We start from the raw sequence: 21,904 nt of genomic DNA on the forward strand, positions 1-21,904 counted from the left end.
TTGAAATCCTCAAAGTATTTTTTGGTCTTTTTTATTATTCAGTTGAGTAAAATAGTTGCAGTATGCATCATTACTTGTTTTAGTTTCTCTCTCTACCATTTTATACAATTTGGGCAAGTGACCATGTACAATTTATTTACTGTTCTTAAGGATCTGCATCCATAATCTTACTTTTCCTTACCCCCCCCACTTCATCATCATCATCCCTTAGCTTTCTGCTTGTGTTGTGTATAAAAGCCTTAACTTTGTAGCTCTTAAAATACCCCTTCAAATTGGGTAATGCTAAATCACCTTGTTCGTTTGTAAGGGTCAACTTGTATCACTTGACTCTTGCCCTCTTCCCTTCCTAGATTAAATCTTTGCGTTCTTAATTACTATCCACAACTTCTCTGGTTGACCTGTGTATAAAATTAAAGGGACTAAAACATGTTTATTGCTTGCATCTTACTATCTATATCCATAGGCAAGAGCTTACAGATTCTCAGTTTTTGTATTATAAGCGCTTCCAGATTCTCTGTATTATTTTTTTCTTTAGTCTCTTCCCACATATTTTTAGCTGCCATAACAGCATATTTTTTTAACCCATACTTCTAAATACTTAATTTTATCATGTCCCCATAAATATGGGTATTGCCGAACCAATTCTATCCCTCCAAGTAAAAACTTTTTTTCCCTAGCTTTGCACATGATGGCGGAGTGTCACTTCAACAGTGACTATCATCTAGAGCCAAGGTTTAGACTGCTGTGTGGTTAGCCCTGCCACAGTAGTTTTTCCAAATCACAGTCACACCTATGGCCAGTTTGGAGTATCCAGTCCACCTACTGCTTGTCTTTGGAATGTGGGAGGAAATTGGAGCACCATGCAGAAACCCACGCGAACACAAGGAGGACTTGCATACTGCACACAGAAGGCACCTCAGCTGAGAATTGAACAAGAGGTTTCCTGGCTCATTTTTCGGCCGGGGTTCCATCTGTGTGGAAGCTATATACTTTGCTTTATCTCAAAATTGCAGCTGTCTCATAATGTTCCACAACACCAAGATGTCCTTTTTCTGGTTTTGTCAGGTACGTCTGCAAATAAAGCCAACTTTTCTTGAATACTGCAGCAATTATATCCTTGAATTTCTGAGTCTCTTGTTTTCTTTGCCAGTGGTTCTAAATGCAAGTAAAAGGAAAATAGGGCACCTCTGCCTGCTTCCTCTGTTCAGACACCTCTTATCAAAGAGGAACCCACCCACTTCAGTGTTTGCCTCTACTATCTCATATGTCAACCTAATTAACTTTATTATTTTATCAGGACGTGTAAATTCTTCCATTGCTTTACTCATAAAACCCCAGTTTACTCTCTCTCATGCTTTCTCTACATCAAGACCCACCAATAACAGCAGTATTTTCTTAACATTCTGCTTCCCTCTGATTATCATTGTTCTCTTAATCTTGTCGAGTGTTTGCTGCCCCAGCACCACAAAAGAACATTGATGCATACCTGTCAATTTTGGTAACACATTTGCCATTCTTTAACTAGTGTAGGCATAAACATTTTTTAATTATTGTTTAAAACTGAAATGGGCCTATATGAAGCTGGACCTAATGGGTGTTTACCATCTTTAGGTATTGCAGCCACCACAGCTTTTTTTACCGGATGTTGGCGCTCCCCTCCTTTTAAAATTCTGTTAAACAGAACGTTCCAGATCTTTATCACTTTCTTCCCTCCTAGGTTCCAAACTTCAACCAGAATTCCATCTATTTCTGGAGACCTTCCTGCAAATTGGTTATACATCAGTATTTTCATCTCCTCGCTTCTGTCTTAACGTTAATTATTGAGCCTCGTCTGCCTCTAACCTTGGCGTACTTAAGTCTTCCATAAATATTTCCTTGTGCTTTTTCTTTATTTCCCCACTTCTCTGCTTTTATACAAATTTTCATAAATTTTCCGAAATATCATCTAGTACATGTACAGGATCTGTGGATATTTTTCTTGCTATAAGCTCCCTAAGTTTGGCAATAGCCCTTTCTACTTTCTGTTGCTTAAGTCACTGTGGATATTTTTCTTGCTATAAGCTCCCTAAGTTTGGCAATAGCCCTTTCTACTTTCTGTTGCTTAAGTCATTGTGCCAAAAGTTTTTGTGCTGTGGAGTCCGTTATTTTGTGTTTAGCACTCAGCAGTTGTATCTCTTCTTAATCTGTGAGATTCCACTTATTCTGTAGAACATTTGTCAGCCACTCCACATTCTTGTTACTACTTCCACTCCACATTCTTGTTACTACTTAACCATGTATTTTTTTTTTTATTTCTATCCTAATTTTGAACTCTCTCATTTTACCCCATTGCCTAGCTGGAGTACTTTATATTTTCCCTAATAACTCCTGAATAATTTCCAGTGCCCATTCCTTAAATTCCTCTTTTTTTTTTTTTTAACAGGTAGATGTGAAAGCGCCAATGTTTTGTCGTTACTTCATTACCTTGCATTTTTATCTTTAATTATTGACATGTGATCTGAAATAGTTATTGGTTGTGTCGAGTTCTCAATTAAATGCTCATGTTCTTGTGAAATAATTTATGTCTAGCCCATTTATTGTATATTAGGAATAATGTGTAAAATTCTGTCTGAGTTCATACTACTGAATTCACAACTTCCATACCAAATATTTTGAAAACAGTTTTCCGAAGTCTTCTCTTTTGTTATATTTTCCTTTCTAGACCCCCCCCCCCGATGCATCCCTTTTGTTGCAAATCATATTCCAGTACCTGCTTATAAGTAGTAATCCTTCCTGAAAGCTGATTGATTTTTTTTTAAGCTCCATAATGGCAATTTTAGGTGGAATATAAAATGTATGCCAGCATAATCCTCATTCCTTGCCGGTAGCCGCTTACTACCACAAATCTGCCGTTATCTTTTTTTCCTGTTGTATCACTATTGTTGCTCCTCTAGCATTTAATGTAAGTAATCATGTTTTCCTTTGTTTCTGATATTTTGCTGAATTTCTTTATTAAATTCACATACTCAGTTCTTTCAAAATGTCTCTTGTAGCACTGCTATTAGTTTCTTAATATAATTGAATGTTCTTTCCTTTTTGTCTGTACTAGTGAGACCATTCACATTGCAAGATAAATATAGAAAGTGTTGTCATTATGATATTTCATTATTCCACCTGTAATGTAGGACAGCTTTTTTAAAATCTCAGTTCTCAGCTTTTGTGATACATGTGTACCCACTGTTTGGTAGGTTGATTCCTTATGCAGTTTTTTTCTCGTCAACACTGGAACCTATGTCACATTTTACAATAACTCTTCCCCCTCCCCCCCCAAAAAAAAACAACACCCACCAGAACACTCTCATAACCTACTGACTTGGTACAGAACACAAAACTATGTACATCTTCCTTGTACAACTCCTCCTTAACCCAAAGAAAACTAAGCTTCATCTTTTCCTTCTAAAATGTATGTCCAACCTTAAACTTCCTTCACTCTGTCTTCCCTAGACAACACTGTCATTCATGCTGACTCCCCATACCAAACTTCTAGGAATCGCAATTAACAATCCGCTGAAATTTGACCTTCATATCCAACAATCCATCAAAAAGACCAATCAAAGATTTGGTCTTTTGTATAGAAACGGAAAATTCTTATCACCTCAAGGACTTCACTTGCTCAAGCCTACCTCCTACCTTGCCTGCTGTACATTTCCCCTGTATTTTCCCACCTCCAAGCAAATCTTTTAACCAAACTTGAACAAACTTACACCCATATGGCCAGATTTGCCTGTAACATCCTTTACAAATCCCATCACTGCCTTGCCCTTAAACAACTATGGTGGCGTGATTTCCCTCAACTACTACAACTCTCTCAACTATAGGTGACACATTCTCTACTTCACAAACCTGTAGACTCTCCCTCCCTGTCTACCCTTTTGTCCCCTCTACAAACCTTCATGATCCCTCCGTAGCATTGACCAGCATCTACTTGACCACCTATAGGCCTAACAAAACAGTAAGGCAGATTACTTTATAAATGCTGTGTAGCTCAAACTTGGAACAAACTCTCTACCAATTTACATTCTCTCCAATCTTCCATTCTTTTGAAGAGAGAATTGAAGACCTACCTTGCTAACCCTCCCACCTGCACCTATCACCACCCTACATAACGTTTACTCATCCAGTTTGTGTGTAACACTTTACCTGTTTTGTCCCTAATATAACTCTTATAAATACCAGCACTATGGTGCCTCAGCTTTGTTGCTCAGCAGTGCTCTACCTAAATCTCATCTTTTCTCTTCCATTACTGCTATATTTCCCACCTCCCCCTTCTCACAACTGCATTTATTCTTTTAACTAACTTTATTTCCACCCCCTCTACTTCTACTCCTCTATATAATACTAATTCTTCTCTACCAACTTGGTGTAATAATTAAATATACTTTAAGGGCTTTTTTCTGTTGACCTATTGTTAATCTACATTTATTTTATTGGTTTCTATCTCTTGTAGTTTTTAGCTATTGTCTTTTCTGAATTTATTTGACTTGTTAATTTTCATTATTCCATCAATATTTGTTGCTTTGTACTGTTATTTCATGTTTGGCATAAATGTATGTAGTTATGTTACCAAGTTCACATTGCTGCTGTGTAAACTCTGTTATTTGTTTCTTTGTGAGGAGCTTTTCTCCTCGGGTCTCCACTGAAAATGTGCCACCAGCTGAGTAGGCTAACCCGGTTAACAAAAGACAAATAAATAAATGATCTTCAGATAATGAAGTTTAATCCACCTAATAGGAACGATTGTTTTATATAGACAGCTGCAAACTGTCTTGACTAACCTAAAGTTGAGGTTAACCATGCTAAGATGCATGTTATTGCCTGTGCTTCTACTTGCACTAATTAGTGCCTGCTGTTTTGTTGTTTTTATTTCCCCTCCCAGATGTGAAAAACTTCTTGCTAGATTAGAAAACATTAACTTTTAGCCTTAAGTCAGTGCTTTGGCTTTTTATTGCCGTCTAAGCAACTTGTCTCCATGGAAGTGTAAGAGAAAAAAATGCAGTCCACAGCTGCATGTTTTTAAAGACGAGCTGTAGAATTTATTTGGTTATAGTTCTTGCATAAAACTTGAAAGCACTCTTTACTGTTAGAGTAATAAGTTGTTATAAAAGTAACATTCGATCTCCCACATCGATCCGAACCGGCATGGTTTTCTCCAGCTATGGATCCAAGCTCTCAGCCCTCCCTATAGTTTAATGCCCTGCTCACCCCTCACCCATAGCTCCCAGCTAATAAGCACAGGACTGGATTTGGGTACATAGCTCTCAGCTAAGGGAACTGAATTCTAAAAACAGAGAATTTTTGGTTTTGACTAACTGTATTAAGAAAAAATTTTAGAGTTTTTATAGTGTATTTTTGAGTTTATTTAAGTTAAAAAGTAATTTTTATTCTCCCCGCTGTTGCGAGTGTGTGTAGGCCTGTGTCTTTTTGTTTTAAGTTACTTTCGTAACTTTTGCTATGGCTGCCTGTGTGTCTTTTTTGTTTTAAGTTACTTTCTGTAACTCGAGTGTGGCCATAAGCTCTCTCCGCTGACAAATCACTCATTTGAAAAGTAGTCTTGGGGTTGAACATCTGGTCTGGTTGTTCCATTTGTGTGGGTTCAACCTCAGGGTCTTGGCTGAGCGGAGTGTCCAAGCTGTTCTTGGCGTGGCTCACCGCCAGACTCGGCCCGCCTCCGCCTTCGGGACCCCAGCTGTTGCAGTTGTTCCCTGTGGCACCCCCTCCTGCTCTCCTGGGACTCAAACCGGCCTGGAGAGAGGGATGCTGTTGTGCACCCGGAGGAGAAGACCACAAGCCGGGCGGTCGAGACCTTCTGTTTCTGGAGGAGAGCGGGATGGGCTTTCTCCCTGCCCGTTGTCGTTACCCACAAATCGGTCCGCCCGTCCCCTGTGTGCTCTCTGAGGTCCTGAGAGACGATCCGACCCGATCTGGCTGAGGCTATCGAGAGGCACTAGGTTTACCTCGGGGGAGGAGGACCGGCCTCCCCATAGTTTTTACGTTGGGAGGACCGGATGATGAGAAGGTTCAGCCAGGCTCAGATGCAGATGGCCTCCCCTCCTTTCTCCGGGGAGGATGACACCTTTTTGCTTCCATTCTTCTCCGACCGCTATCCGGTTCGGAGCAGCTGGAGCCGGAGAAGACGAGAGTTTCGGGTCGGCCGGGATAGTACTTGGTACTGACCTCGACCCTGCCCTCGAAAAGGCCGGACCATCTTCGAGCTCGGCGGGCCTGGATCAGGACCCGGAGTGGTTCTTCGGCGCTCGCCTGTGTCGGAGCGCACTGTCCTTTCGGATCCGAGTGCTTCGATAGTGCTGCTTGAGCGGCTCGATCCGGGGAGCCATTGTCTTCGGCTTTGGTCGAGGTCGGCTCTTCGGCCTTTGATGTAGTGGAGGAGGCTCTATGAGGGAGAGGGAGGTCGGTCTTGCTTCTCGCTCCGCCCCGCCTCAGCTGCACTGGGCTCCCTCTCCACCATCCGCCCCTGGGACAGCCCGCTTTGTGCCCTGTTGCTCCTCTGAGCAAAATTGCTGCTTGGGAGACTCCTCTGCTGCGAGCCCAGAGGAGGCCGCCCTCAAGCATACGTGTGGCAAAGGAGGCATGATTGACTCCCGAAGCCCCAACACACACGGACTTGGAGGAAGGGAAGGTTTCACGCTCACCTGAGACACCCAGGGATGAGAGCTTTGGAGGTCAATGCTCCCCTCGAGGGGTGGTCTGCCCTCAAGTCTTCCCATTTCGAAGGGGCCGAGTGGAGGCATTTGAAACGGGTCTGGCCTACCCTTGGTGTCCCTCGGTCAATTTCCCCTGCTTATTACCACCAGGGCGTGTGACCACCGGACACCGTGGGAGCCAATTCCCCAAAAAGACCGGATAGGATCTTAGCCCGCCATCCGATCGACCCATTGGAGGCAAGATACCTCAGATGCTATGTTGATGGCGGCGCTACTTAAGAGGAACTGGCTCAGTAGAGTCCCTCATCCACCCAATTTCCTCAGTCCACTGGAGCAATGGGTCGCTTTGGGAAGCACCCGTTCAGGGGCGGATGTTCAGTTCGGCGCCCTTCGGTAAAGGCTGAACTATTCGGATGCGATTGGGATACATGAGAGATCTTATTAAGGAATGTCCATATTCCCCCTGGACAGAGTTCTGCACCACCAAATGGCCAATTTTAGGTCAGTTACAAATACTTTGGCGCGGCTACTTCTCCCATTTCTATCGGGCGCCACAGAGCTGCGGGACAGGACTGGTCAAACTGACGCCAGGCCTGGCCTGGCCACTGCGTCAGGCCTGAGCTCCTTCAGCGCTTCTTATAACGCCTTTGATGGTTCTGCCTGTTTGGCAAGACCGCTCGCTAGACGCTGACCCAGAGCTTAGAAGGACGGAAGACGGGCCGAAGCAGTCAACCGAGGAATCAACTTGTCTCTCTCTATTCTAGGAATTTCTAGGAACCAAAGAAGATGTGGGATTCGAAGTCGCAGTAGTCCCAGCTGTTCCTGCTCCCACAAACCAGTCCTTCGAGGAGGACAGGGAGGACGCCGCCCAGCCCTAGAGAGGGGTTCTCAGAAAGAAGCCGGGTCAGAACCTTTCTCTGAACGGCCCGCAGCAACCCTGAGGGGGGTTGCTGCTGCCTCCACTCTGAGGCAGTCGACGCGGGGCACGGGGCGCATGGGGCATGGGAGTCATAACCGTCCAGGACCAAATCATATCCAGGTTCTATCGCATATCGCATTTCACCTTCCAAAGATGAAGTCCTGTAAGACGTCCCCTCCCAGGCGTACCACCCGTGAGGCCGCTTTTGGCAGAAATTGGCCATCTGCTAAAGAAATATCCAGCCCGCTCTGTACCCAGACAGGGATCAGGGTTCTGCTCCAGATCAGATTTTTTTAGTGCCAAAAGGCGGAGACTAGACAATCCCCTAGACCTCTCTCTCTTAGTTGGTCCTGAGCTAGGGGTCCATGGCTTCTCGCTATAGCACTTCTTCCTCTTGCCAGGCTCAATATCGCATTCTTCAGTGGACCACTCTTAGTACAGTGGTCATACCTTGCGGTGGCTCCACGAGATTTTTGTGCTTTCTCCCCTCTCGCCGCCACGGTGACCACGGGCGCCTCCCTACTGGTGGGGGGGACTTTATGGCCGGACAGTCCAAGGCACGTGGAGCGATTCAGATTGTCGAGGGCTGTCGGCTTTCTCATAGCGCACATCTCCTGTCCCTTTCCAACATTCTAGCCGGACAGCGGCTCAATTAAGCACCATTCCTGACCCCTTCACGAGTGGTCTCCCAATTTTTTCTCAGTAGCGGGCAAGCCGAACAGGCATATGGGAACCCTTCATGCGATCTTTTTGCTTCTCTTCTCCCTCAAAAGTCATCGCGACAGTTTTTAAGCTCTAATACCTCCTCTGAGGGTAGCAGAGCAGGGCATTATGGAGGAGGAGCTGAGAGCTTGGATCCATAGCTGGAAAACCATGCGGTCCCAGGGTGCAGACAAATGAATACACCTACTCAGATGGAACGTTATGGTGAGTACATAACTTCTAAATGCTTCTGGTTGTTGTAACTCGTTAAGTGTGACCAACGGTTGAGACAAAGTATTAACTATGTCATTGTGTGCAATTGGCATACTTTCTAGAATTGGTCTATAGATTTAAACGTTTAACTGTTACTACTTCAATAATTGTGTTGAGCATATGGTCAAGGTACCCTCGATGTAAAAATAAACTCTTCAGGTGTCTACATTCAACAAGAAAATCTTTATCCAGTGTTATAATACATGCATGTATTAGACCAATTCTAGAAAGTATGCCAAGAGTGCTTTCAAGTTTTATGCAAGAACTGGGCAATATTTAAGAGTGACAACAACGTTTAACAGAAGTTGGGTGACAAACCTATGGTAGTATATAGGAGAGCAAAAAAACCTTGGTCTTTTTGGAACAACACACAATAGGTCAAGTTAAGACACCTGGTATGTATAAATGCCAAGCTTGCAGCTACTGTCAGTATGTCTTAGAATCTAATAGATTTAAAATTCATGACTATCAGTACACTTTGAGAGTTAGAGTGAATTGTAACTCTAGATTTGTGATCTACCTAGCTCATTGTCAAATTTGTCCAGCTTATTATGTTGGCAAAACTGAGAGGCGCCTTCGTGATCGGATTTATGAACACATGTATGCAATTAGAAAACAGAAGCTTGAGCATGCACTAGCCAAACATATTTCATTACATCCTGATCACAATTTTAAATTTATTATTATTGATCAAGTGCCGGTACCCTAGAGGTGGTCCAACCCCTCTAAAACTTGAAGAAACAGAGTTAAGTTGGCAAGTTAGACTAAATGCATATAACGTACCAGGGTTAAATGAAGGATGTTCAATTAGCAGCATGCTTAAACTGAAGAGTCTGAACAGATGATACCCTACTGTAACAATTTTATTCAGAGGGTAGTATAGCTTTCATATAAGGTTAATAGCGTGATCCTATAGAGGACACTTTCCTGTTAATTATTGTTTACACAGGTTATACTTGCAATACATACAGTATTGACGCACGGATCTATTTTTATTATCATTTTTATTATATTCACTAAACGTTTAGTTTTGATTTAGTGACTTTGATTTAGTGTAGGGGTGTGTTTTTATTTATTTTTTATTAATAGTTGAATGTATTTAGAGTTTAGTTTGTTGTAGATTTACTTAATGGGTACATTGTTCTTTAAGAGCTTAAATTGATTAATTGGCTATCATTCCTTGTCTATTTAATCTGCTTGTTTGAAACATTTGGTATCTTAAGAAGTTTGTATATGATAACAAACGAAAAGCGCTTAATCTGATTAAACTGTTTTATTTGGTCGTGCTGTGTCGTGGTTCCTACCTCTTGTTGTTTGGACACTTCTTATACAGCTGTATTTCACAAATGCAATTGATGCTTTACAGTCTATCGTTTATTCATTAATTTTAGTGTTGCTGGTCATCTTCCTGTTCATTTCCATCTCCCTCCTCCAATCTCTGGTTCAATTCCAAGTTATTCCCGATTCGTTTAGTTGAACTCCTGTGGCCCTCTCTCTCTCTCTAGCATTTTCCTTTGGAACAATGGAAAAGGTTTTACTGGCAAAGTCTCTCTCCATGTGCTTTAGCAGAAGAATGAGAAGCAGAGTCGTCTCCTGCTTGATGGCTCACTTTTTGCTGGACAAAGTTTTGTATTTTGTTCTGCATCAAAAAATGATTTTGATCCTCCAGGAAAAAGTATTCTGAAGATGGTTGGATACAGCAGTTTGAATCTCACACCTGCCTTTCTGATTGCTGAAATGATTTACTGTACACCAGGCAGAAAAGAAATTTATTTTTTTTACAAACATTCTGCTGTCTCCAGCTTTTAATTATTTGCCCCTTTGCCGCAGTTTTGTTAGCATCCAGTCTTTTCTGCTTGTAGGTTTGCATCAATAATACAGGTCTTGGTTGTTTTCTCATGACCAGGTTTGGAGCATACACATGGTGTGCCTTTTCATTTAACAGTTCCTGCTCTGGAAATACCAGTCCTGTTGCTTATCTGTGCCTTCATAAAATTAATAGTCTGTTCTTTCTAGTTTCTCTAGTACAGCAGAAAGTCTGATTTTCTTTGTTTGCTTTTCTCTGATTCCACCATTTTTTAAACATCTGTTCCTGAGCAGTTTTGTACTCGGCCAGCTTTTTCTTCATTTTGACTCTTGATTTTTGTATTTTTATCAGTTTTTCTCTATTTGTTTAAAGCTTATTCCATTTTCCAGCCTTTTATTACGTGAGTTGATGTACACCTTTAGTGTTTCATTTATTTGAATTGGCTCTGAATACATTTGATTTTTTCCTCAAGATTACTAGAAGACATGTTTTGCATCAGAGCTGGAACTTGAACTGCTTTTTGCTGAACAGCTACAGGATTCTTCAGTCAGTGTTTTCTCCAACTTTTCTAGCTATCATCCATGCAGTGTACTTACTAGCTAGTAACTGAATTTACTAAAAGTGATCAGAGTTCCTGCCATGGTCTTTCAGGCTTTTTTTTTGTACTAGGAGAGCTTTAGTGTGCAGCCATGTTGGAAAGCCCCGCTCGAAGGCTGTTTCTCAGGGAATTGTGGACTCTGGTCCTTTTCCATCCACCCTTTCTTCTTTTACTTTTGGCAGTTGTTCCACATGTAATGGTTGCTGCAACAGTGATCAAATGAACGTAGTACTCTTCTGTAGTTGATTTTATCATAACTGTAGTTATTTGAATAGATCAGTGGTGTAGTAACACCCTCCCCTCCATCCACCTGAGTACTTTTTTTTTTTTTTTTTTTTTACACGGCCATGGTGAGCTACCCTCCTCTCTTCTTCCTTGACGAGATGCCAGCTCGATCTGTAGGCCTCACCCTCCCATTTTTGTACAAGAAAGCACTGAATTTTGGGTAGTCCTTTCCCTTGTCCCACCCCATATCATCACTAGTGGAACATTTGTGAACTGAAGATGCAGTCATTATGAAAAAGGTTATATTTTCTTATTGAGCATGTGCTTCCAAAATATTGTTTAAAAGGATTATGTCCTGAACTTTGTTTTATATCTCTGCAAAATATTTGAGCACAGTAGTTCTCATGTTGTTCATCATTTTCTAGTCCACAGAGTTGTTAGGAGAAAAGGGAGCCAGAAAAATTAAGTTAAACTTGGTATATTTTGCTCACAGAGCAAAAGAAATGGTGTATGGCCAAATTTCTTTCATAATTCCAAACTGGTATTTTCAGTAATGGAGCAGAAACCTTCTGACATGTTAGCATTCTACATAGGGGGAGCAGAACAGACTTTTGTTGCAAGCAGCTGTTACTTGTACATTTTTTTTCCCCACGATTGTTAAGGCGTAGGATGTTTCTTAAGAGATCAGGTAAAGGTCAGTTTATGCAGTTTTCACACAAAGTATTCTAAATCAGACATCTGCTCAGGAAGCAGTGCTGAGATTAGAAAAGCTAGTTGGCAAGGCATCATTCATAATTTCACTACACAGTCTCTCTCTCACATCACACTGCTTGAAATCTGTCCGTAAAGTTATATGCAGTTGATGTTCCTCATAAGTTAAGGTAGTATAGATGCATAGGATATATCTTATAAAAGATCTTAAAGGGGGATTCTTGTAGAAGATGTACAGCTTGTCTTCTCCCTCCTTGATCTTCTAAAGTGTTTCCTCTTGATCTCATCATCTTTTCAGTACGACTTACTCAAGGTAATTTATAAGGTGATTGAAGTAAATGCGACTCAGAAGAATTTTTGATGCAGAGGTGCACTACTTTGTATCTGTCCATAAAGTTCATGTCCAGTGCAGGTGTGAGGTATAACTTTCTATTGGTGTTCAGAGGGCAGGGAAATGCCAGAACATTGCTACTTGATGTGGGTCCCTAAGACTTAATGAATTATTCTGGCACACAAGCATCCCACCCCTCCTTTTCAACAACTCAACCATTGAATCCATGCTGTTTTCATGTGTCTTGACATCACACTTGGCCCTTTCTCCTCTGTGATGCTTTACATGAGTCTGCTGAAATTAAAGTCAGCAGATTAGTCCGTCTAGTATTGCTTATCTACATTTTACACTCCAAAAGGCCAGTTTGCTATGGAGAAAGGGCATCCTCTTCTCCCAGCATGAATATAGTCTTACCCCTCTTAGAATGTGTGAACGACAGATATTATTCAACCAAATATCCTTCTTTCCCCTTCTAGCAAACACCATTGCACAGCCTTCTCCAGGGCCCATTATCTCTGTCCTTTAAATCATTGACCTAGTCCTGCTTACCCTTGTTCATAAAGTTAACTATTATAGCTGTCCACAGCTCCAAAAAAGACTGAAAGATTAAATGCAAAGTTTAAGTATGTGTTTATAACACAAAAAATTGCCTCTAACTAGATCACATCTTTATGTTTAAAACTTTTACTTCTAGAAGTAGACATTTGGAAGTTCTTTTTTAAAGATTTATTTCTTGGGCTGCTGCCAATCACATGGAAGTCTGGCAAATTGCTGCTGATTTCCTGTCTCTAAATATATCCGAGCAGGACATGTTGATGTCATTGTTGGGAGTAATTGATAAATTGTCATTGGTAGGGTAAATTGATTAGGTAATTGATGAACAAATGTAAAAGCAGTCAGTTACAAGCTAAATTTAGCAGTTGCTACTTTGCAGTTAAGTAGGTAGTGCCCCCCCCCCTCCCGACACTTTTTCTAAAGTGGGAGAAAAATGGAGCTTCAGACCATGCATAGATGCCATCTCTGTTTTTGTAAACCCCCCCCCCCCCAAAAAAAAAAAACATCATCGCTGTGAATTTCCAAAGACTTGCATGTGTTTAGTTGGAGTTTTAAAAATAATTTTGACAAAAGACTTCATTTACTTATTTATTTTAGGTATACTTAAACCTTTGGAGTTTCTTTTTAATGCTACATAGCAGTTAACTAGCCTGCCGGTGAACTCCCATCCTTCACAAACTACAACTCACTCACCACCTCCAAACAGGCCTCCTCGTTTATTAGGACCTAACCTATGAGACTCCCTACCCCAAACTTTCATCCACTTCAAAGTATTTTAACGTAAAACTCCATAATCATCTGTCTGCCAAAACATCATAAACCAATGAATCCATGTAGCTTCCTACAAACTTGCAGAATCCTGCTGCCACCCCACCCTTGGTGTTACTGGTATGGTTCTGCTATGTACAAAGCCTGTTCATTCATCAATTCTCATCTGTGTTTTTCTAAATCCTTTTACTTGTGAATTATTTGATTTTTATTTTTACATATCATTGCAAGAAAACCACTTGCTAACCTTTTCCTGTTATCGTACTGCTCAAGGTCATTTACGTACTTCATTAGTTCTTTGTAACTGTAGGCCATGTCTGCAACGGGTCATTTTGCCATCAGTACACTAACCCCATTCAACAAGTTTCAATAAATAAATACAGTTGAAGATTATGATGGAGTTGACTTTGAAATCACATTATACTATTCTTTAATACCTGGAAACGGCTCACATTTTTTTTTACTTGTGTGATGCAGTGAAGTATAATATGTATGTGTAAATTTAAAGAGAAATAACTTTTTTTTTTTTTTTTTTTTTTTTTGCTGTTTAGGTGGTTGGCCATGCTTTTGACCAAGTAGATGAAAGTTTAAATTTTCAGTATCACGAGACAATATACTCTCTCTTGGACTCCCTCAGCCCAGCGTATAGGCAGGCCTTTGGAAATGCGCTGCTCCTGAAACTGGAAGCTCTACAAAGAGAGACTCAGTCTTGACCTAGCTTTTTCAGGATTGTACAACACATGGTTAATTCCTAATCATGGTGTAGTTACTAAGGACAGCTCTTCAGATTGTGGTCCTTTACATACTTTTTTAATATATTTAGGACAAATGACGCTCTACATTTATACTGGAGATTATACTGTGCTATAATTATCTGTGTACATTGTTTAACTTTTACTGTAGCTGATCGTCCTACATGATCAGTATGTTTGTGCAAGCCTCAAAAAAATCATTTGCCAAAACAGCAGCATTTTTTGCGACCAAGCTGTACGTATGCTTGGGAGAGTCCTTTTTATAGCTATAATTAACTTGTTTATCTGCTTTTCCTAAGTTATATGTATTCAGTTTGCGTGCTATAGCTTTTTTAAATGTTTTGTATTTTATATTTGTTTTGCCAGTGGCCCTGTCACACAATTTTTTGTGCATACTGTACTGTATCAGTCACTCTATTTCTGTAGGTGAGGTGTTACCTGTTTAGATCAAGTTTGGCTACCATTTTGATTGTTGGCCATAAGATGCAGGAATGAGGAGTGTTTCCAATAGTTTTTATTGTAAGACATAATCATGTATATTCGTTTTGTTTTGCAAACAGATTTTAACTTGGGTTTTAGTCCTAAATAATAATTTAAAAATAGAAGATGACCTATAGTCTGCAAGTTTGATTTTATTTTTTTAGTTTTGTAGTTTGGTTTATAGCACATTTATGAAAATTGGGTTGTGCACTTCCCATCAGCGAATGACCAGTAGTAGACCTGAAAACTGTATAGTTGCATTACCCATCGGGTATTTTGTGGCTGTAACTACCTATGTGCTGGTGGTAGGTCTTTGGCATGGGAAAATAGTTGAATACCGTATTTGAACCTCTCAGGTGTAGTGCTGAAGGACATCTGAGTAAAGCACCTTTGAAACTGAAAAATATCAAGTGTTTACATGTAGTAGGCAACTAATGTATTTATTGTAATTTGATATTTTAGAAATTTTCTACTTTTGTAATATCTGTTTGAATGGAGATGAAACCCGCTATTTTTGCCATTGTTGCACACTGGCAGTAAAATAAGGCTTAACTTGTATTTCCTAATTCTTGGAAGGCCATTGTTTTGTTGCGAAACTAGAAAATGTGTTATTTGTTTCAGCAACACCAAGTAATAACTTTCAGCATATGCTGTGCCTTTTATATGTCTCTATTGTACATTTGAGATTTTTCTGTTTTTTTTTTGTTTGTTTGTTTTTTTCAACTAGTTCATGAGCATCTGTTTTTCTCTCTAAATAATATAGAGCAGAATGGAATATTTCATCTCTATAGTTATAATGATGTCACAATTTTTAAGATGGCATATTCAATATATTGTATGGTGGGTAATGGTACTTTTGTTTTTCTACACATCTGTAAACAGATCTGCTACTTCTCTGCAAACTAGTTTGCAATTTTCAGTTTGAATTTTGTCCCAGTTTTCTCATTAAACTTATGACATCATAATGCACAGTTTTGTTATATAAAATTTGCTGGTAGCTTTCACAGTACCGAGTCAAGGCTTGCATCCAAATGTTCAACATGCGTACATTTTGAAAAGTGACTTGATGTTCTTGCTAGTAAGCAAGAGATTATCTTTGTTTGCCTGTGAACATAGAGTTAATTGTAAAATTATATGAATTCTACAAAAAGGAAAAAGCAAATGAATTTAGAAACTAGTGTAAAAGCTTTGTATGCTGTTTTAGATTAATCTTTTATTGTAACTGTTTAATCAGGCTGATCATATGTTTTGTGATCTACAATCCGTATAGTGTCATCTACCGTTAGTTTTGAACCACCATATTGTCATATTCCCACACAGTAAGGTACACCATGTTGTGCTACATAAAGGAAGAGGGCCACGATGATGCAGAAAACCACACTTTTTATTCACAATTTAGCACTTTCGTCCTGGTCATATGGACTTCATCAGAATGAATAAAAAATATTAGCCAGCAGTTTAAATACATTCTAAAATCATGAGACATTTAAATGTCCTTCCATCAAATATCTACACATTAAAATACAATTATGTAACTTCCTACCAAAGCACAGAATTAACTCCTTCAGTTAAATTCTCTTTTCTTTTTCAATGTACCACACTTTTGTGATAAACAGTATTAAAAATACAAAGCCATAAAAGCTACCAATAATGCCCTAGCTTCCTACATACTTGTTACACATAAAAACCTTTCTATGTAAACACAATCATATATATAAAAAAAAATTACTTAACTTTAAGACTCAACTTGAAGATGCATTTTCATATAAATCAGGAAATTCTGTCACATTAGTGCGTAAAATCTATTGAAATTCTACGTATTCCAGAAAGTCCTCACTGGGAACCCCCCCCCCCCCCCCCCCCAGGTCCCAAATCACAATGATCTATTACACAAAACTTAAAATAGTGGTCTTTGTTCACAGAAATGTGTATAAAGGGCATTTTTACAATCCATTTTTCTGATGTCATACATATGCTGATAGATTCTATCTCTTAGTGCCCTTTTGTTTTTCTTATATAAAATCCATCGCATGACTGACATGCAACTAAATAGACCACTGCTTTGCTATAACGATTGTATTTGGAACAAAAATGTCTTTTTAACTTTGAATTTTTGCACTATTGCCCATAAGAATGTTCACACATTATGAACATGACCCACACTTCCCAATTCTCCCTTTTCCTCTCTTACCCTTAGAACTTTCTAATAGCTGCTTGAAACTAGATTCCTTTTGATATACTATTTTAGGTTGGTCACCAACAACTTTCAGGTCTGTTCTGAATAAATCTGTTACTTTCTAGAACTTTACAAATGAGGAGGTAAAAGTCTTTAAGTGGTATAACACAGACTTTATTCCCCAGTTCCCTTTGTTTTCCTGTTTGGCTGGACACATCCATTCCATTTGTAATCCCCAGTAATGGTTTATATATGCCTTGTCTCCTCTTTGCTTTTACCTCATTAAATATCATATTGGTAAAGTTAATGGGGTGTAACCTCTTTTTGTTAACATCTCTTATAATGTTCTACATTGATCAAGGAAGGTTTCCTGTTCTGTAACCATTCTGGCTATTCTGACACAGTCCTTTTACCAAAGCTTTTTTCTGATGCAGTGGGTGACTGCTCTCAAAATGTAATAAAGTATTAGAGTGTATTGGTTTACGGAATAAGTTAGAAACAAATCTTTTCTCTCTGTCTTTACTTATAGTAACATCCAAGTAATTGTGTCTAAATCCTATTCCACAGTGAATTTTAAATGTGTTGTATTACTGATGTAAAAAAAAATTCTTGTCACTGTGTCACCCCTTCTTTCCAAAAAATGTCATCCAAACATCTACTGTATAACACCCAACTATTGGAAAATCTAGAAGTAAAGACGTATAACTTTTCCCACTGAGCTAGAACAATATTGGCAAATACGGGAGCACATCCCATGCCTATTGGCACACCTTTTATTTGTTTAAGTAATTCATTTTCAAAGATCAAATAATTGTTTTCTAACACTAGTTCCATTAACTCTCTCAAAGTACCAGCCTTACTTCTGAAAAAAGCCGTGTTCTGAGAGAGAAATTAAAAAAATAACTCCATCCCTTCATGCGGTGGTATTGAAAACAATTCACATACATCAATAGTAACCAACATTAAGTCATCAGAGTATACATCATTTTGTATTTTACTAAGAAAATCCCATGAATCTTTATATATATGTTTATAGCTAACCAAGGAATTCTTAAGATGATGGTCTACAAACTTGGCGATAGTATCGGTGATGGACCCAGGAGCATCAACAATAGGTCAAAGGGGGGGGGTTGTATATTTTTATGGATCTTGGGAATCCCGAATATTGTTGGGATTCTAGGGTGGGTTACAGTCAAATATGCATGTTCTTGAGGTCTAAGCTGATGGTTTAAAAGCATCTGTTCTAGAATTAAGTTGACATTTTCAATAAGCTATATTCAAGTTCATTTTTTGATACTTCCTCATATGTATCTGTAAATATTAAATGCATCCTGTCACCATAGTCCAAGTCATCCATTACTACCAGTCCCCCTCCTTTACCCGGTTTCGTCACCATGACTGATATATTCAAAATAATTTATTTTAACAAACACATCACTGCTTTACTCAAATTGTCATTAGACCCATCAAAATGTCTTAAGAACATTCTTTAACTGCCATTCACACACTTTTTCATAAAGGTTCACTACAGGGTGAGTGACAGGAATAAATGTACTTGTCTTTTTAAGTGATTACCCTAGTTATAGTCTTTAAATAGGAAACTGTGAGTTTTCTTGAATAGTTTAAGTTGCGTCAGGGTTTGAACAACATTTGCTCTTTTTACTAGGAACAAAATTCAAACAGCTTTCAAGTAAATTTGCCCATTCTTGAGTTACTTCTACACTACTGTAATTGTATATAGTGAAGTCACATTTCTCAGTGTTGGTCCAAGTTCAAGGTTTGTCTGTTCATAAATGTTCCCCCTCCCCCTGAATGTGTGAAAATATTCCTGTTGTGCATAATAATTGTTCACTTGTTGCCTCTCCCTCCATTCTGCTATTCTCTGTGATCTCCTTATTTGTGGTTGTTCTAAAGGGGGTTACTCCAAAGGGTCAGCCTGTTGATTAACTTCTTCAAATAGCACTTCCTCTCTAACTTCAGTCATTCCCCTTTCGTTGTGCCAATTTCTGTTATTAAATAATCCTTTTGAAGTGTGGGTCATGTTCACAATGTGTGAACAGTCTTGTGGGCAACAGAGTGAAAATTCAAGGTTACAAAAAATTTTTGTTGCACACAAATACAGTTGTTATAGCAAAGCAGTGGTCTATTTAGCTATGTGTTAGTCGTGCGATGGATTTTCTATAGGAAAAACAAAAAGGGCACTAAGAGGTGGAATCTATCAGCATATGTATGACATCAGAAAAATGGATTATAAAAATGCCCTTTATAAACATATTTCTGTGAACAAAGACCACTATTTTAAGTTTTGTGTAATAGATCATTGTGATTTTGGACCTGGGGGATCCTAGTGATGATTTTCTGGAATACCTAGAATTTCATTGGATTTTACGCACTAATGCAACAGAATTTCTTGGTTTAAATGAAAATGTATCTCCAGGTTGTGTCTTAAAGTTAAAAGCATTTTTTTGTATAGAATTGTGTTTACATATAAAAGTTTTTGTGTGTAACAATTATGTAGGAATGTCTGGCATTATTAGTAGCTTTTATGGCTTTGTATTTTTAATACTGTTTATCACAAAAGTGTGGTACATTGAAAAAGAAAAGGAGAATTGAACTGAAGGAGTTAATTCTGTGTTTTGGTATGAAGTTACACAATTATATTTTAATGAGTGTAGATATTTGATTGGAAGGACATTTAATATCACGTGATTTTAGAATGTATTTAAACCGGTGGCTAATATTTTTTTATTCATTCTGATGAAGTCCATATTACCAGGATGAGTGCTAAATTGTGAATAAAAAGTGTGGTTTTCTGCATCATAGTGGTCCATTTCCTTGGAATTCTTGTTTTTTGTTGCTTGTGTATTTGTTTCTACATAACTGGTTTTCTAAAGTACTGCTACAAAAAGTGTTTGTAAGATTATAAACAAAAGCAAGTGGCTATTTTCAGATAGTGACTCAAGTGCTCTGTTTGATCCCTTTCGTTTCTGTTTGGTTGGAGCTGTCCTCCCACTGGGGTACAGTAATCAGACAATGCATACCTAAGTTTTTTTCTTTTTTTTTTTTTTTGGTAGGCAGGAGGATTAGTGCTACATGCTTTTTTTCCCCCTTTGCAGAACAGAGGTTGCAGAGTGAGAAATGTAACACTCCCCAACCAATTAACAGGATCAGTGAGGATTTGTAGGTATTATTTATCAAGGTTTTAGGACGCTTATAATGCATATGTGCTATTATTAGATTTATATATTTTTTGCATTTTATTTTCCTTCTCTTCTGCCAGCTTTAGTTCGTATCTGAAAATCCATAGATGCTGTGTTTGGGGTGACTTTTGGAGAATGCTGGGTGCATATCAAAAAACATATGATCAGTCTGATTACATTAGTTTCAATAAGATGGAAAAAGAGCAAGCCATTCTGTACAGCTGCACTGTCCTGGCTTGTTCCCTTTGAATGTGGCATGTAGTATTTCTGTTGCTGCCTAGTGCAACAAGTTAGACTTTTGCTTCTAAGCTCAAGTCATTTGTATGAGTTGGGGTGGAGTAATGTATTTGAGCAGTATTTGTTGTACATCATTTTTTGGGAGTTTTATGCTGTGTACTGTCTGGTTTACTCTTGTTTGTCTGCCATTTTCTTTTCTCTCCAAGTAAGTGTTTCCCTGTGAGTTACTGTTGAATCTTCTGTTCATTTATAATTTTGAATCTATGAAATTGTGGTCTTCTCATATCTGTGCCACTATAGGCCCTAGAATGTATACATCCAGACTGCTAGGCAGGTGAGTAGGTTATCGTTGTGTAAATATCTGTGCCACTATAGGCCCTAGAATGTATACATCCAGACTGCTAGGCAGGTGAGTAGGTTATCGTTGTGTAACCTTTTCTTTTTGTTTTATGCTTACTCGCTGCATCTTACATAATTTTGTCACCAGACAGTGGCATCACTAACATGGCCTGAGGCACACACCCAGCATTCTCCATTCTTAGGTCACTCCACCTGTACTCCTATTACATTGCTTTGAAATGCACATATTCGAGACTGATGGACAGGCGAGTAGGTTAGCATTTAGCAAACCCTTTATTTTTTCCTTATCCCTGCATCATTTTGGCATCGGGTAATGCATCATAATACATTTATATGGACTGAGGCACAAACCAGCATTCTCCTTCCTCAAATCTCTCCAGCTGTACACTCTCACGTTGCCCTGGAGTAGCACTATTCCAGTACAGTTAGCTGTCCTTCCAGAAGGAGTAAGGGTAGATCCTTATTAAATCCTGACCTGTCAGCTACCAGGCTTTTCCATCATTCAGCAGTTGCTGTAGTCCTATTCCTAAATTTAAACTGCATGTTATACAGGACTTGTTTTACTGCTTTGCTGACAGGATGCCCACATATCTTGGTACACCAAGGGAAGAGTAGATGTAAATGGTAACATCGCTCTGAGGTGGTGATTTACATCAGAACAACTGTAAGACTGATATATGTAACCTACTTGTAGACCCCCAAGCAACCCAGTATAATTGTGGCTTATCTTTCTAAAGCAAGCTATGTACATCAACATTGGTATAATGGAATAGTACTCAATGCTTCTTCACATCATTTTGTCTCTCTCTGGTTGGTGGTATTGACTGTGTAAGTTTTCTCTCAACTGGCAGCCAGAGGCTCTTCCCAACAATGCTTTTAGCCCCCTTCTGCACTCGCTGGCCAGCAGGTCACCATACTTTGGTATTCTGGAAGAAATTCAACTTTGCATATTGTTAAGCAGTGATGGGAATACATTGAATCATCACGGTAAATTTTTACAATTAACACATTAAGAATATTGGTATTTCAGTAGCAACATTTCAAGGTTGTCCCCTCACAGTAAGATGTTGTCCTGTTCGATTCTCCGCTAGAGTATCTTCTGTGTAGAG

This window comes from Protopterus annectens, chromosome 6.part0 (assembly GCF_019279795.1).
Source record: "Protopterus annectens isolate FY-2018-M chromosome 6.part0, PAN1.0, whole genome shotgun sequence".
NCBI classification, from domain to species: Eukaryota; Metazoa; Chordata; order Ceratodontiformes; family Protopteridae; genus Protopterus; species Protopterus annectens.